This window comes from Choloepus didactylus, chromosome 5 (genome assembly GCF_015220235.1).
Source record: "Choloepus didactylus isolate mChoDid1 chromosome 5, mChoDid1.pri, whole genome shotgun sequence".
NCBI classification, from domain to species: Eukaryota; Metazoa; Chordata; class Mammalia; order Pilosa; family Megalonychidae; genus Choloepus; species Choloepus didactylus.
Genome location: NC_051311.1, coordinates 66,167,203 through 66,181,460, shown reverse-complemented (window position 1 = coordinate 66,181,460; position 14,258 = coordinate 66,167,203). Strand labels below are relative to the sequence as shown.

The 14,258-nt window shown below is 35.2% G+C and overlaps 1 pseudogene; it reads right to left on the bottom strand.

Annotated features, from left to right (window-relative positions):
- Window positions 1-10,752: 10,752 nt before the first annotated feature.
- On the bottom strand, window positions 10,753-11,563 carry LOC119535322 (annotated as a pseudogene).
- Between the last annotated feature and the right edge of the window lie 2,695 nt (window positions 11,564-14,258).

Sequence of the window (14,258 nt, the reverse complement as noted above, 5' to 3'; positions counted from 1 at the left end):
CTCATGCATCCCCACATGTATGATACACTTTTATAAAATCTCGTATTTACAGATATCTCTTGTTGGTTCTGTTTCCCTAGGAACCCTGACTAATACACTGGGTGTAACAGTAATTTATTCATTTCAATTGCTCATTAGTAGTAAATTCCGTTAATATTGAACAATTATTTATTCATTTTCTGATTGCTAAATGGTTGTGTTCTGCCCAATATTTGGCTGCTATAAATAAGGCTAGTATGAGCATTCCTATAGAGAATTTCTGAGTCATGTATTAATATTTCCCTTGGGCAAAAATAAGAGGAAGCGAGTTAGGTAAATATGTAGGAGTGGTAATAATGTATAAGTATGTTTAATTTATGCTAGTTTTGACAAACAGCTGTGCCATTTGGTACTCATTCCAGCAGCGTATGGATGTTCCAGCTTGCTCCCCATTTTTTTTTTACATCATTTGATATCAACTGCCCTTGATTTTAGTGTAAAATCATTTCCATAAAAACTAAGGAAGAGCTCTTTTTTTCATGAGGTTTATTTTTAACAAAACATGTATTTTGAAAAAAATTCAAAATTACACAGGTCATTTGCATAAATAATACAAAATGAATGCAAAGAACTCCAATATACCCCTTATCCAGATTAACCAACTTTTAAATTTTTGCCACATTTGTTGTATCATTCTGTTTGTCCATCTGTTTTTCTATTATCTACCTACCTATTATCTAGACATCTCAGAGTAGGTTGCATACATCATGCTCCTTCAATGCTTAATACTTCCATGTGTAGTTCCTAAGAACAATGATATTCAATTCTCCCACTAATGTTGTTTTGTCACTGTTATTAGAGCCAGTCCTGGATCATTCACTGCATTTAATTGTCATTGTCTTCTTAGTCTCTTTTTCTAAAATTGTGGAAACTTATCTACAACCCCTCCAAAGCATATAATTCAGTGGATTAATCACAGCTACAATGTTGTGCTAATCTCACCACCATCCATTACCAAAACTTTCCATCACCTCAAACAAAAAACCTAGGCCCTTTATGCATTAATACCCCATTCACCCTCTTCCCCCACCCCTAGTGAACTGTACCCTACTTTCTGTCTCTATGAATTTGCACATTCTAGTTATTTCATATAAGTGGAGTCATACAATATCTGTCCTTTTGTGTCTGACTTATTTCACTCAACATAATATCTTCAAGGTTCATCCATGTAGGCATGCATCAGAACTTCATTCATTTTTTTATGATGGATACAAATTTCATTTTCCATTCTAAAATTTTTACAAATCTTATTTTGTCACACACAATTACAAGAGCACAGTTCAAATGAATGAAAAATATAGTTCTCATTTAGGGGCATTTCTATTCATTTATTAATATCATAAGCATGTTTTGTCACAGGAGCAACAATAGTTACAATTACAGAACTGCTCAACTTGTAAGTTTAATAAGTGTGGCATGGTGGAGGGAACTACATAATATAAACAGAGACTAAGTGCCCAAACATATTTTCACCTTCTAGATTATTCTTTATTCCACAATTAGAATCAAGTGCTTGCATCATTCAGATATCTGACCACACAGGGCATGTCAACAACCATTCCAAATAACTTTCCAAAATCTTATTTAATATAATTTTTAAAACTACATTAAAGAAATATCTGACAAAACACACAAGGTATGGCTTGCTGGTATGTTATGCTTAAAACAAGCTGTTTAACAATGAAATTTTGCATTTGAAAAAATATTTTCTTTGCAACTTGACATTTGTTCCATCTTATACAATAATCAAAAAATGAATAGTTACACCACTTAGAATCACCCAACCACAGCTGATACAGATTCTCCCAGATTTCTAGTTTCTAAAATTCTGGCAGAAAACATTTGTCTTAAACAAATTTCAGTTAAAGTAATTAAACAGAAGGCAATAATTTCATTCTAGAAAAGTTAGATTTAGCCATGAAAATCTTGCCATATGTTGTTAAATTAATTTATGGAATATTTTTAGGGTCAAAGACAGTACCATATTCTTCAATTTAGAGCCGGTGCTAAATACATATAAAAATAACTACAAAAATAATCACGTTAGTCATTTTAAAAATGAAAATTACTATTTTTATCCCCATAGTACCTTTATAAATGTATCACTTGATTTTATCCAAATTAAGCATAAATTTCAAAACTCCACGCTGAAATTTATATTCTAACTATGCACAAAAATATACACATATTAGTGCAAATCAGAAATTTTAGCTAAGTGAAAATTTTTATTTTGAAATAAGTGAATCTGTGATATGGAAGTTAAATTTTTGATCCAAGCACATCTCAAATATATTGTTTTAATGTAAAAACAAAAAAATGCATTTTTAAGAGAAAGTACTTATGTGTCTTTTTAACCCATTCTCTCAAAAACGCAATATTTTTCCTTAAAGTAAAATAGTTTAAGATAAACATTTAATTTAAAATCTGATTTTATGAAAGAGAAAGAGAGAAATAAAATTATTCACCCTTAGATTTATTTGAGCCAAGTAGTTGCTACTTCCAGGTGTTATGAGATGTTATTATATTATAGTAAATAATAATTTACTGCTTATAACCTAATAACTTGAAATTCAATTCATACTGCTTATCAAAGAAACTGATGGATATTTGTAAATTTAAATTTTTTTCATCCTTTAAAAAGAAAAAATCCTGTCTAACAGATAAGAATGGATATTTTTGAAAGTCAATGGTAAACATCTTCATTATAGCAAAGATCTACAAAATAATAAAATATCCTAACAGTATTTTTGAAAATACCATCGAAAACTTCAAAGTCTTACATATTAAGTACAGTAACAAATATATTTTTACAAATAAAACATATCCAAAGGCTGGAAAGAAAATATACTAATTGATAAAACAGCGATGCTTGTTTCTAGCTGATACAAATTTCTTAAATTCACTAAAACTCAGTTTTATATGTAAAATGGGAGAGAATAACAGTATCAACCTTAGGGCTCTTTTGAGAAATAATAAGATAGTATACGTGAAAGGTTAGCACAATATCTGAAACACAATAAGTTCCCAATAAATATTGGCTGTACTGAGCAGTGATTTACTTGGGTCAAGTGCATAACTGCAACTATTTTCCTAAAAAAATATAATCTTTATATAAAGAACTTTTATTCTAAGAACTTTAAACAAACCGAAAAATACAACAACAAAAAGATGGGGGAAACAAAAAGATGGGACCTGACTTCCAGGGGTGTGAATTTCCCTGGCAACACATCATATGACTCCTGGGGATGAATCTGGATCCAGCATCATGGGATTGAAAACATCTTCTTGACCAAAAGGGGGATGTGAAATGAAATGAAACAAAGTTTCAGTGGCTGAGAGATTCCAATTGGAGTCGAGAGGTCACTCTGGTGTGCACTCTTATGCAATATATAGATAACCCTTTTTAGGTTTTAATGAATTGGAATAGTTAGAAGTAAATACCTGAAACTATCAAACTGCAACCCAGTAGCCTTGACTCTTGAAGATGATTGTATAACAATGTAGATTACAAGGGGTGACAGTGTGATGGTGAAAACCTTGTGGCTAGCACTCCCATTATCCAGTGTGTGGATGAATGAGTAGAAAAATGGGGACAAAACTAAATGAAAAATAGGGTGGGATGGGGGGGATGATTTGGGTGTTCTTTTGTATTTCTATTTTTTGTTCTTATTCTGATTCTTTCTGATATAAGGAAAATGAACAAAAATAGATTGGGGTGATGAATGCACAACTATATGATGGTACCATGAACAGTTGATTGTACACCATGAATGACTGTATGATATGTGAATATATCTCAATAAAACTGAATTTAAAATAAAAAAAAAAAAAGATGAGGGAAGAATTGGGGCATACTCACCAATAAAGTCTTGCAAAATTGTATTACAATAGTCGTGAGACTAAGAACCACAAATGATTAGTTAGCCTCAAGTTTCAAGTCCCCTAATCTGTTACTTTTATGTTTTGGCATTCACTTCCTACCTATTTTAACACTGCATTGTGTCATTTTCAAAATTCATTCATAAGATCTGAAATGCATTTTATTTTCTTCTTAGAAATTTTTAGAGAAAATAATTTCCTTACTGGCATAAACAAACAAAAAAGGCCTAGAAAAACTGCACACAAAGAAAACCACAGTCCTTTAAAAGTTCCATACTAGAACAAAGATGGTCTTTTGGGAGTTTCAAGCAATTTATCTGGTACCTAATATTTTCATATTGTTCCAACTTCAAACCTCAAATACATTAATCTTTATTTTTTAAAAATAATTTATGATGACAATATATTGGTTTTATTGGTATTAGAATGATCAAGGGATACTTATTTTAACAAAAAAATTAAGCTACAGATTATGCTCCCAAGTATTTTATAAGTATTTATTCCCCATTTAAAAAATTTCCAATGCCAACTTAAAAGCTACCAAAGTCCTAGTCCATCAGTTCCGTTTTGTCAACTGTAAACTATACTAATTTTTTCTCTAATTTTGAATCATACTAACCTTAGTCAGGTAGGGCTATACAATAGATACTTTAAATGATAAAGCACAGACATGGGAAACAAAAAAACTAGGTCTGGTCCCAATTAAACTATTTGCTAAATACATCATTTTCATCAAGTTTTTCAACTTTTCTGTTTCTCTGTTCTATTCTGAAAGATGAAGACCCTATCACCCTTCTTTGTCTGATTCATAGGGCTGTGGGGATCATGTAAGCAATTGTGACAGAGCTCTAAAAACTGCAAAGTGCTGTACACATGTCACCATACTGAATCCTGCCATAGTATTGGATTTGGATGAAATTTAAGAAAGTGTTATTCTTAGAATTATCAGAAAAAAATTTGTAACAACTTTATCATTTCCTCTGGATCAGGTCTAAGACCAGTATTTAAATAATTACCTATCTATGTCTATCCTATTACCATTTAAGAACACAAGCTGGTAATTGACCTATGAGAAGAAAAATTAAACTCTAATTCACTCTTTAAAGCCTTTTTTTTTGGCTGTAATGCTGTTTCACCTTAATGCATTTTTATAGTTTTGTTTATTTGCAGGTTACTTTGTTCCAGGCTTATCCTGGCAGTTACTCAACCCTCTCTGACAATAGTCACAGGCAATCCCTTTTTTCCTCTACCATTGGTTTTTCACTTGTTCTGAATTCTAGTTTTTTCTGACAAACCCAACTGAAACTAGATTTTTAACTTAAAAGACGATGTAAAAGATTCAAAAGTAAGTTACTTAAAGCTAGTGTTCCCTCTACTTTCCTGCCTCTACAGGATATAATATGCATGCACTCTATAAGTCTGCAAGAACTACAAATCATGAGAAAATCCATGTTTAATTTGCACTATAAAAACTTCCAGGTATGCAGAAAAAGATTTGAAAGCTTTAATCAACATATATGTAATTGTTACAAGTCACAAGAGTACAAATTTTGAGGCAAAAGAAGACCCAGAACATTACTCACTAAAAGATGTTGAAAGGCAGGGAATGAGGGAAAAAAATGGAAAAGAGAATGATTTGATAAATACAAATGAAATCAATACATTAGAGAAGTGTACAGTTTCAAGAATGGGAGTATTCAGCAAACATAGCAGAAGAAAAAAAAATAAAATATAAAAATTGTGATTTGGCTAGAAAGTCCATAATAAATTAAATGGGTGATTGTGGTTTAATAATAAGGATGGATGAGTTAGAAATAGATAAAGGGAAGACTGAGTAATAAGGAAAAGAAGTTAGTCAGCACATTCCACCCATTTAAAATGTTCACTCAGGAAAACTTGGAGAAAATAATATGAAAACTAAGAAGAGAAATGAGTGTGTTTAAAGGCAAAAGGGAGAGCTTCATTAGCTCTAAATTATTAAATATAGCTTATGTGTTATAGCTGAGAGAGAAAGAACCTGATAAATAGGCTGTGTTTCAGATCTACATCAGACATATGGTGGCAAGAGGACGATGGAATTCTGTCACTAGAAAACAGAAATAAATTAACCTCAAGCCACTTACTTTTTTCAGCATTATACTTAGCCCCTAGCATAGTGATATGTATTTAAAAAGCACATAGAACATGAGTGAAAAGGCAAACAGACCAGATGGAAATGCATTGAAAATGTAAACTTGAAAAAAAAATTTTTTTTAAATAAACTCAAAACTAAAAGTAGAAAATTTTAACAATGTAATTGCTAGAGGCATCATATCCATGTGATAAGCAAAGTGATTAAATTTTTAAAAGCATAATAAAAGATTTATTTCGATAAAGCCCTCATCATTTAATGGAGCATTTCTTGCATAATTTCTACCAAAGAAATAATTTCCTATTCTAAAGCATTCATAAAACTGATGACTTGGGTACCTAAAGCTGTGAGAAACTAGGGTCTTCACAATTCTTTAGTATGAAAAAAGTAACATAAAAAAGTAGAGCACCAAAATATTTTATTTCAAATCTACATTATGCCAGATGCATGCAATATGTAACTGAAACCATATTTGCGTTCTATAGGTTTCTGGATTTCAATTTCTTGTTTTATATACTTTTATGAGCAACTTGCTTTAATAGTGAGTATGTACCACTTAAACATTTTATTAAAGCTGTATAAAAACCATGCATTGTGAAGAGAAACCAAGATGGTGGCTAGGTGAGACAGGGCTAAGGAACACCTCTGTGGAAAACACTAGATAAGGACCAGAGAGTGACCCATAATACCGGTTACAGCGATGTGCCAGCTGGACGAGATCTGCTAGTTCCCAGGGGCTGTATACTTGGTGAAACTGAGAGTCTGCATTCTGAAACAACTGAGTAAGCTGGCTGGAAGTCCCACAGCTGCGCAGTGATCCGGGGAAGCCAGGGTTTGGCGTCTGGAGACCAATGGGCTCTTTTAATAAAAAAAAAAAGAAAAAAGAGGAAAACCCAGGAGTGGCTGCAGGTGCGATCGGCTGCAGGTGCAATCATGGGAAACATGCACTAAAACACAGCAAGAGGGGGCTGGGCCAGCCTCTCAGTGTCTGGCCTGGAAGATAGCCCACTGCAGATATCCCTGGGACTGAGGGAATGGAGCAGAGAGCCAGAAGCCGAAAGAATCCCCGCGGTTAGCAGCTCGCTCCCGGGAGGGCTGGATAAACTCCTGCCTGGGGTCATGCCCACAGCCCAGAGCCCCGCCAGTTGTCCTGGAGCTGGGAAGGAGGAACTGTGTGAGAAGGGGGATGTGGAGATGCCCCATTCAGCCATTTTTGCATAAGGCTGAAAGCGAGCCGGCTCGTCCCGGGGGCCCGGGACTTCCTTTGAGGGATGGCGTGCGTTGATGATGTAGCACAGCATTACCTCAGCAGAGGTCCTGGAGGATCGCGGCTGGGTGGGGGGACCTGCTTGGAGATCCCAGAGACAGTACCCCAAGTCTGGTGGTTTGTGGGACATTGAGAGAGAGGGACTGGGGCTGAAATGAAATGAAGGCTTGAACTCTTGCGGCAGCCTTGAATCTCCGGGAACCGGGGGGATTTGAATATTGAGGCTGTCCTTCCTCCCTGACCACCCGTATAAGCGCCCTGCATTCAGGGCGGACAGTTCCAGCAACATACCCAGGCTGAGTTCTCCAGCTGGACCCCACAAGAATCGTTTCCCCATATAATGCAGGGACAAGGTGGAGAACTGACTTGAGAGGTATAGGTGACTCACAGATGCCATCTGCTGGTTAATTAGAGAAAGTGTATGTCACCAAATAGTGTTTCTGAAAAATTAGATAGGTCTTTTTTTTTACAAATTAAAAGAACCCTGTCGAGCAGAGCAAATGCCAAGAGGCCAAAAATAACAGAAAATCTCAATGCATATGATAAAACCAGACGATATGGAGAATCCAACTCGAAACACACAAATCAACTTATCAGAAGAAACGAAGTTACTCACAGAATTAATCAAAGAAATACAATCAAGGAACGAAAGCATGGCAAAGGATTTAAAAGACATCAAGAAGACCATGGCCCAAGATATAAGCTACATAAAGAAGACCCTAGAAGAGCATAAAGAAGACATTGCAAGGCTAAATAAAAAAATAGAAGATCTTATGGAAATAAAAGAAACTGTTGGCCAAATTAAAAAGACTCCTGATATTCACAATACAAGACTAGAGGAAGCTGAACAACATCTCAGTGTCCTAGAAGTCCACAGAACAGAAAATGAAAGAACAAAAGAAAGAATGGAGAAAAAAATAAAAAAAAAATCGAAATGGACTTCAGGGATATAATAGACAATATAAAATAACAAATATAAGACTCATTGGTGTTCCAGAAGGGGAAGAGAAAGGTAAAGGTCTAGAAAGAGTATTCAAAGAAATTGTTGGGGAAAACTTCCCAAACCTTCTACACAATATAAATACATAAAGCATAAATGCCCAGCAAACTCCAAATAGAGTAAATCCAAATAAACCCACTCCAAGACATATTCTGATCAGACTGTCAAATACTGAAGAGAAGGAGCAAGTTCTGAAAGCAGCAAGAGAAAAGCAATTCACCACATACAAAGGAAACAACATAAGACTAAGTAGTGACTACTCAGTGGCCGCCATGAGGCGAGAAGGCAGTGTCATGACATATTTAAAATACTGAGGGAGAAAAGTTTCCAACCAAGAATACTTTATCCAGCAAAACTCTCCTTCAAATTTGAGGGAGAGCTTAAATTTTTCACAGACAAACAAATCCTGAGAGACTTTGCCAATAAAAGACCTGCCCTACTTCAGATTCTAAAGGGAACCCTACCAACAGAGAAACGACAAAAAGAAGAAAGAGGTATAGAGAATTTTAACAGAAATATATAGTACCTTACATCCCAAAGCACCAGGACACTCATTTTTCTCTAGTGATCACAGATCTTTCTCCAGAAGGGACCATAAGCTGGGACATAAAATAAGCCTCAAGAAATTAAAAAAAAAAAATTGAATATACTCAAAGCACATTCTCCAACCACAGTGGAATACAAATAGAAGTCATTAATTTTTGAACTGTAACTCCACTATTTACTTCCTACATGATATAAATTACACAAACCCTAATGACGAATCAGTGGTTTTGAACTCAATGTAAAATATGTAATTTTAGACAACTATATAAAGGTAGGGGAATGGAGGAGTATAAGAACATAGTTTATGTGTCCTATTGAAGTGGAGGTGGTATCAAAGAAAAACAAGATTGTTATGGATTTAAGAGGTTAATTTTAACCCCCACAGCAAACACAAAGAAACTATCAGAGAATGTAACCATAGAGATGAATTGTAGAGTTCAGGTTAAGAGAAATGGGGCACGGTGCAATGGGGAGTTAAGAAATGAGTGTGGAGTTGCTGTTTGAGGTGAAGGGAAATTTCTAGTAATGGATGGTGGGAAAGAGCATTACAACATTCTAAAGGTGATTAATCCCACTAATGGAAGGCTAGGGAGGGGGTGGAATGGGAAGATTTAGGCTGTATATATGTTCCCACAACTAAAAAAAAAAAAAAAAAGAGTCTAAATAGATGATTGAATGCCAAGGATGAACTTGGATGGAATTAGAGGATAGAGGACAGGTGGCTCAAAGGGACACAGTTGAGATATAAGATAAAGGAAATATAGAATGTAAGCTTTGTATCATTGTTGAACCTGTTGTACTTCTTAGCTGCGCTTAATGGGATTGCATAAAAGAATGTTCTTGTTCATGGGAAGTGTATATGTGAATTATAGTGTATGTTCAAGGATGTGTGCAGCTAGCTCTTGTATGTTCAGAAGACAGAGCAATAGATGATGGATGATAGATAGGGAGGGAGGGAAAGAAATAGCGATGTGACAGCATGTTAAGGTTGGTGGATTGAGCTATCGGAGGGGGGGATCAGGGTATGATGGAATTCTTTGTATGGGGTTAGTATTGTTTTTGCAACTGTTCCTATAACTTTGAATTTATTTCAAAATAAAATTTAAAAAAAAGAAAAAAAGCCATGCATTGTTTACTTACAATATTGTACATTAAATGACTGTATTTGAAGATCATGCAAAAATTTCACAAATTATACCTAATATAAGACACATTATTTATGGACTTTAAAAAATTTTAGGTACTGAATTTCACAAAGATTATTTCGGCTTATAAGAATTGTACAAGGACAAGCTTAAAATAAGACTGACAAAAATATAAATATTAGGATTCAATATAAATATAAATACCAGAATTTCAACACATTAAATCTAAGAACTTTTAGCTAAAAGCTAAAATAACCAAGTAGTTGAAACAATGAGAATGTACAAACATGTAACAATGAGAATTTACAAACAGGAAAATAAGGTTTTAAAATTCTTATATGAATAATAGGCTCACAGGAAACTATAAAAATTCAGAAATAAAATTTCCTGAATTGTATTCCTCACCAGAATTATATTTTTAGTAGTGATTGGAGCTGTGAATTTTAAATAATTATGTATTGCCCTAGAGGGAAGTTCCAATTTTCCCCTTTGTGGGAGTGGGAAAGAAGAAAACCAACTGGTAAATTTAGACTCAAGTGTAAATTCCTGGTACAAATATATCCTAACACCAGAGTGAAGACTGGAATAACTGTTAAGTCCACACATTTTCCAACTGTACTCTTAAAAGAGAAGTGTGAACTTCAGTTTTTTTCAATTTAAGATCTCCTATTGGGAAGTACCTCATCTTTGAGAGTTTTGAAAATATCAATAGGTATTTCTTCTTTCTCAGCTGCATCTCTTTCACTTATTGCTGTTGTGGCTGAAGTACATTTAGAGATTCAGACTGGCCCAACTGATAAGCTGTGCTTCTTTCACAATTAACATACTGGTATTTCTCCTGGGATATCTGTCCAAAGTATGTTGTTGTCACAGTAACTTGCATCATGAGTACTATGTTATGCATTTTGATGGATAACAATGTACAGAAATCAAGCATATAACTCATTTCCTCTGCTAAAATAGTAGGCAGTGTATAATCAATTTGTTTCATATCAGGTGGGCCAATATTGGTTATGTTGTTTAAACGTGCCTTTCCAATAATTGTTTTTGAAAATTGAATTTGTGCAGTGATGTTTTCAACTTCAACTGAATAAGTTATTGTTTGTTACATTTAATGTGTTTGTGATATTTAAATATATTGTATGCTTTTGAACATAACTGACATATACTGATTTTATTCCAATTCGTATTTCATGTCAATAGAGTGAGGGAAAAGGAAAAACACTGCCAAACCAGAAAGGAGCAGACAGACAAACACAGAAGCCATCTCAGACAGCTTTGTTCTTCTTGGTCTTAATCTCTGATCACTATATGGAATCAATGCCACAAGTTGGTTTTCTAGGAATTCTTCCCGCTCCTTGACAAGTAGGGCAAGAGACACTATCTCTTCCACTAAATTCCACATATGGAAACTAAGAGACATCTCCATTTCTTCCATCTTCGTTATTGGCTTCACTATTAACTAATCCAGTCCTCATATTTTCAGTTGATATGACTCCATCACAAGCACCTTCTTTATTTGAATGCAAAGGTGAATGAGAAAAAGATTTCCCCATGTTGGCACATGGGGCACTGTACAGTTCTGGGCTGCCCCAGCACAGAGAGGCCTGAGGACTGCACCACCACCTTTTTTACTTCTGAATAATATTCCATTGTATGTATGTGACACATTTGTTTATCTGTTTATCTGCTGATGGACTTTTGGACAGCTTCCACATTTTGACTATTGAGAATAATGTTGCTGTGAGCACTGGTATTCAAATATCCCTGCTTTCTATTCTTTTGTGTATATACCTAGAAGTGGGATTTCAAGATCATATTGTAGTTCTATATTTAACCTTTTGAGGAACTGCCAAACACAGCAGCCTTACCATTCCACATTCCCATCAACAGTGTACTAAGGTCACCTTTTCTCCATGTCCTTGCCAACAATTTTTATTTCCTTTTGTTTTTAAATAACAGCCATTCTTGTGGATGTGAGATGGTATCTCATTGTGATTTTGATTCACATCTTTCCCTAACTGGTAATATGCTGAGAATCCTTTCACATCCTTATTAGCCACTTGTATCTCTTCTTTGAGAAATGTCAGTTCAAGTCCTTTGTCCATTTTTAATTGGGTTATTTGTCTTTTTGTCATATTGTTGTAGGATCCTTTGTATTTTCTGGATATTAAACCCTTGTTAGACATGTGGTTTCCAAATATATTTTCCCATTCTGTTGGTAGTTGTTTCATTTTCTTGATAATGCCTTATTGTACACAAAGTTTTATAATTTTGGTGAAGTCCAATTTATCTAATTTTTCTTTTGTTACTCATCTTTTTGGTGTAAAGTCTAAAAATCTGTTGCCTAATACAAGTTCCTGAAGATATTTCCCTCTGTTTTCTTCTAAACATTTTATAATTTTGACTCTTATATTTAGGTTGTTGATCTTTTTTGAGTTTATTTTTTAATATGGATTGAGGTGGGTCCACCTTCACTCTTTTGCATGTGGATATCCAGTTTTCCCAGCACATTTGTCAAAGAGACTATTCTTCCCTATTGAGTGGACTTGGCACCCCTGCCAAAAATCAATTGGTCATACTATTTAACTTAGCAAAAACTGGAGTAGTTAAGGATTGTGACTAAATGTAGAAATATAAAACTGTTTTTTCATGTGGGAGAACAAATGAATGTCAACCATGCAGAGAGCTGGAAAGGGGATGGTATTGGGGAAAAATATAATCAAAGCAAACTGGAGTCTGTGTTCAACAGTAACACTGTAATATGCTTCCATTAAATGTAACAAAGGCAATATACCAAAGCTAAATGTGTATGAGAGGGGGATATAAGGGAGGGATAGGGGATTCTTGCTAATGGTGTTGTCTGACTCTCCTATTGTATTGTATGATATTTTATTATCTTTTTTATTATTAATTAGAAAAAAAAACTCCTTTTTCATAGTAATCAATATGTTCAAGTGTTGACTGTGGTGATAAATTCACAATTGTAGGATGATACCAAGAACAACTGATGGTACATTGTGGATAATTATATGGTGTCCTAGTTTGCTAATGCTGCAGAATGCAAAACACCAGAGATGGACAGGCTTTTATAAAATGGGGGTTTATTTCACTACACAGTTACAGTCTTAAGGCCACAAAGCATCCAAGGTAACACCTCAGCAATCGGGTACCTTCACCGGAGGATGGCCAATGGCATCCGGAAAACCTCTGCTAGCTAGGAAGGCAGCTGGCGTCTGCTCCAAAGCTCCGGCCTCAAAATGGCTTTCTCCTAGGATGTTCCTTTCTAGCAAGCTTTCTTCTCTTCAAAACATCACTCCCAGCTGCACTCTCTTTCCTCTCTTTGAGTCAGCTCATTTATATAGCTCCACTGATCAAGGCCCGCCCTGAATGGGCGGGGCCACGCCTCCATGGGAACATCTCATTGAAATCATCACCCACAGCTGGGTGGGGCACACTCCAAGCAAATCCAACCATCACCAAAACATGTGCCCCACACAAGACCACAAAGATAATGGCATTTGGGGTACACAATACACTCAAACCGGCACATATGGTTTGTGAATATAGCTCTATAAAATTATATGGAAAAATATAAACAGGGATAAAATTGCTGGAGAAAACAGGAAGAGAAGGATGTATGCATTTACTATCAGTTAGGAGGAAAGGAGCTAAGTATGTGGGTACCATAGGGTCCTGAAACCTCATTAGGGGTCATTTACTTGGAGGATCTGAGAGCAGAGACATGAATGGACATTTGCGCACTGCTGTTTATGGAGAGAGTATGCATGATTTGCCATGGTTGGAGGTGGCCTAAGAGTACATTGACAGAGGAACAGAATGGTGTGCATACGATGGAATATTGAGCAACTCCAAGGAGTGACACTGTGAGACACACAATGAGGTGAATGGATCCTGTAGACAACATTTTGAGTGAACTATGCCAGAAAAAAGGCAAACACTATAATGCCTCACCAATAAAGAGTAATTACAATGTGTAAACTCAGAATTGAATCTTAGAGCCCAGTCTAACAGAACAATTATTGTAATGGTCCCTAGATTGTAAGCTGTTACAGCAGTCAAATCTATTCCTGAATTGTAATGGCTATCTCCAAACTCTGAGATGCTGATCCCTTTGTGTATAATCGGTCTCCAGAACATTGAGTATCTGTGTGACACCTGAAACTCAGAGCTAGAACTTGGCAGATATGAATGTCAGTATTAGAACATATCGCAACTGTTAAAAAAGCT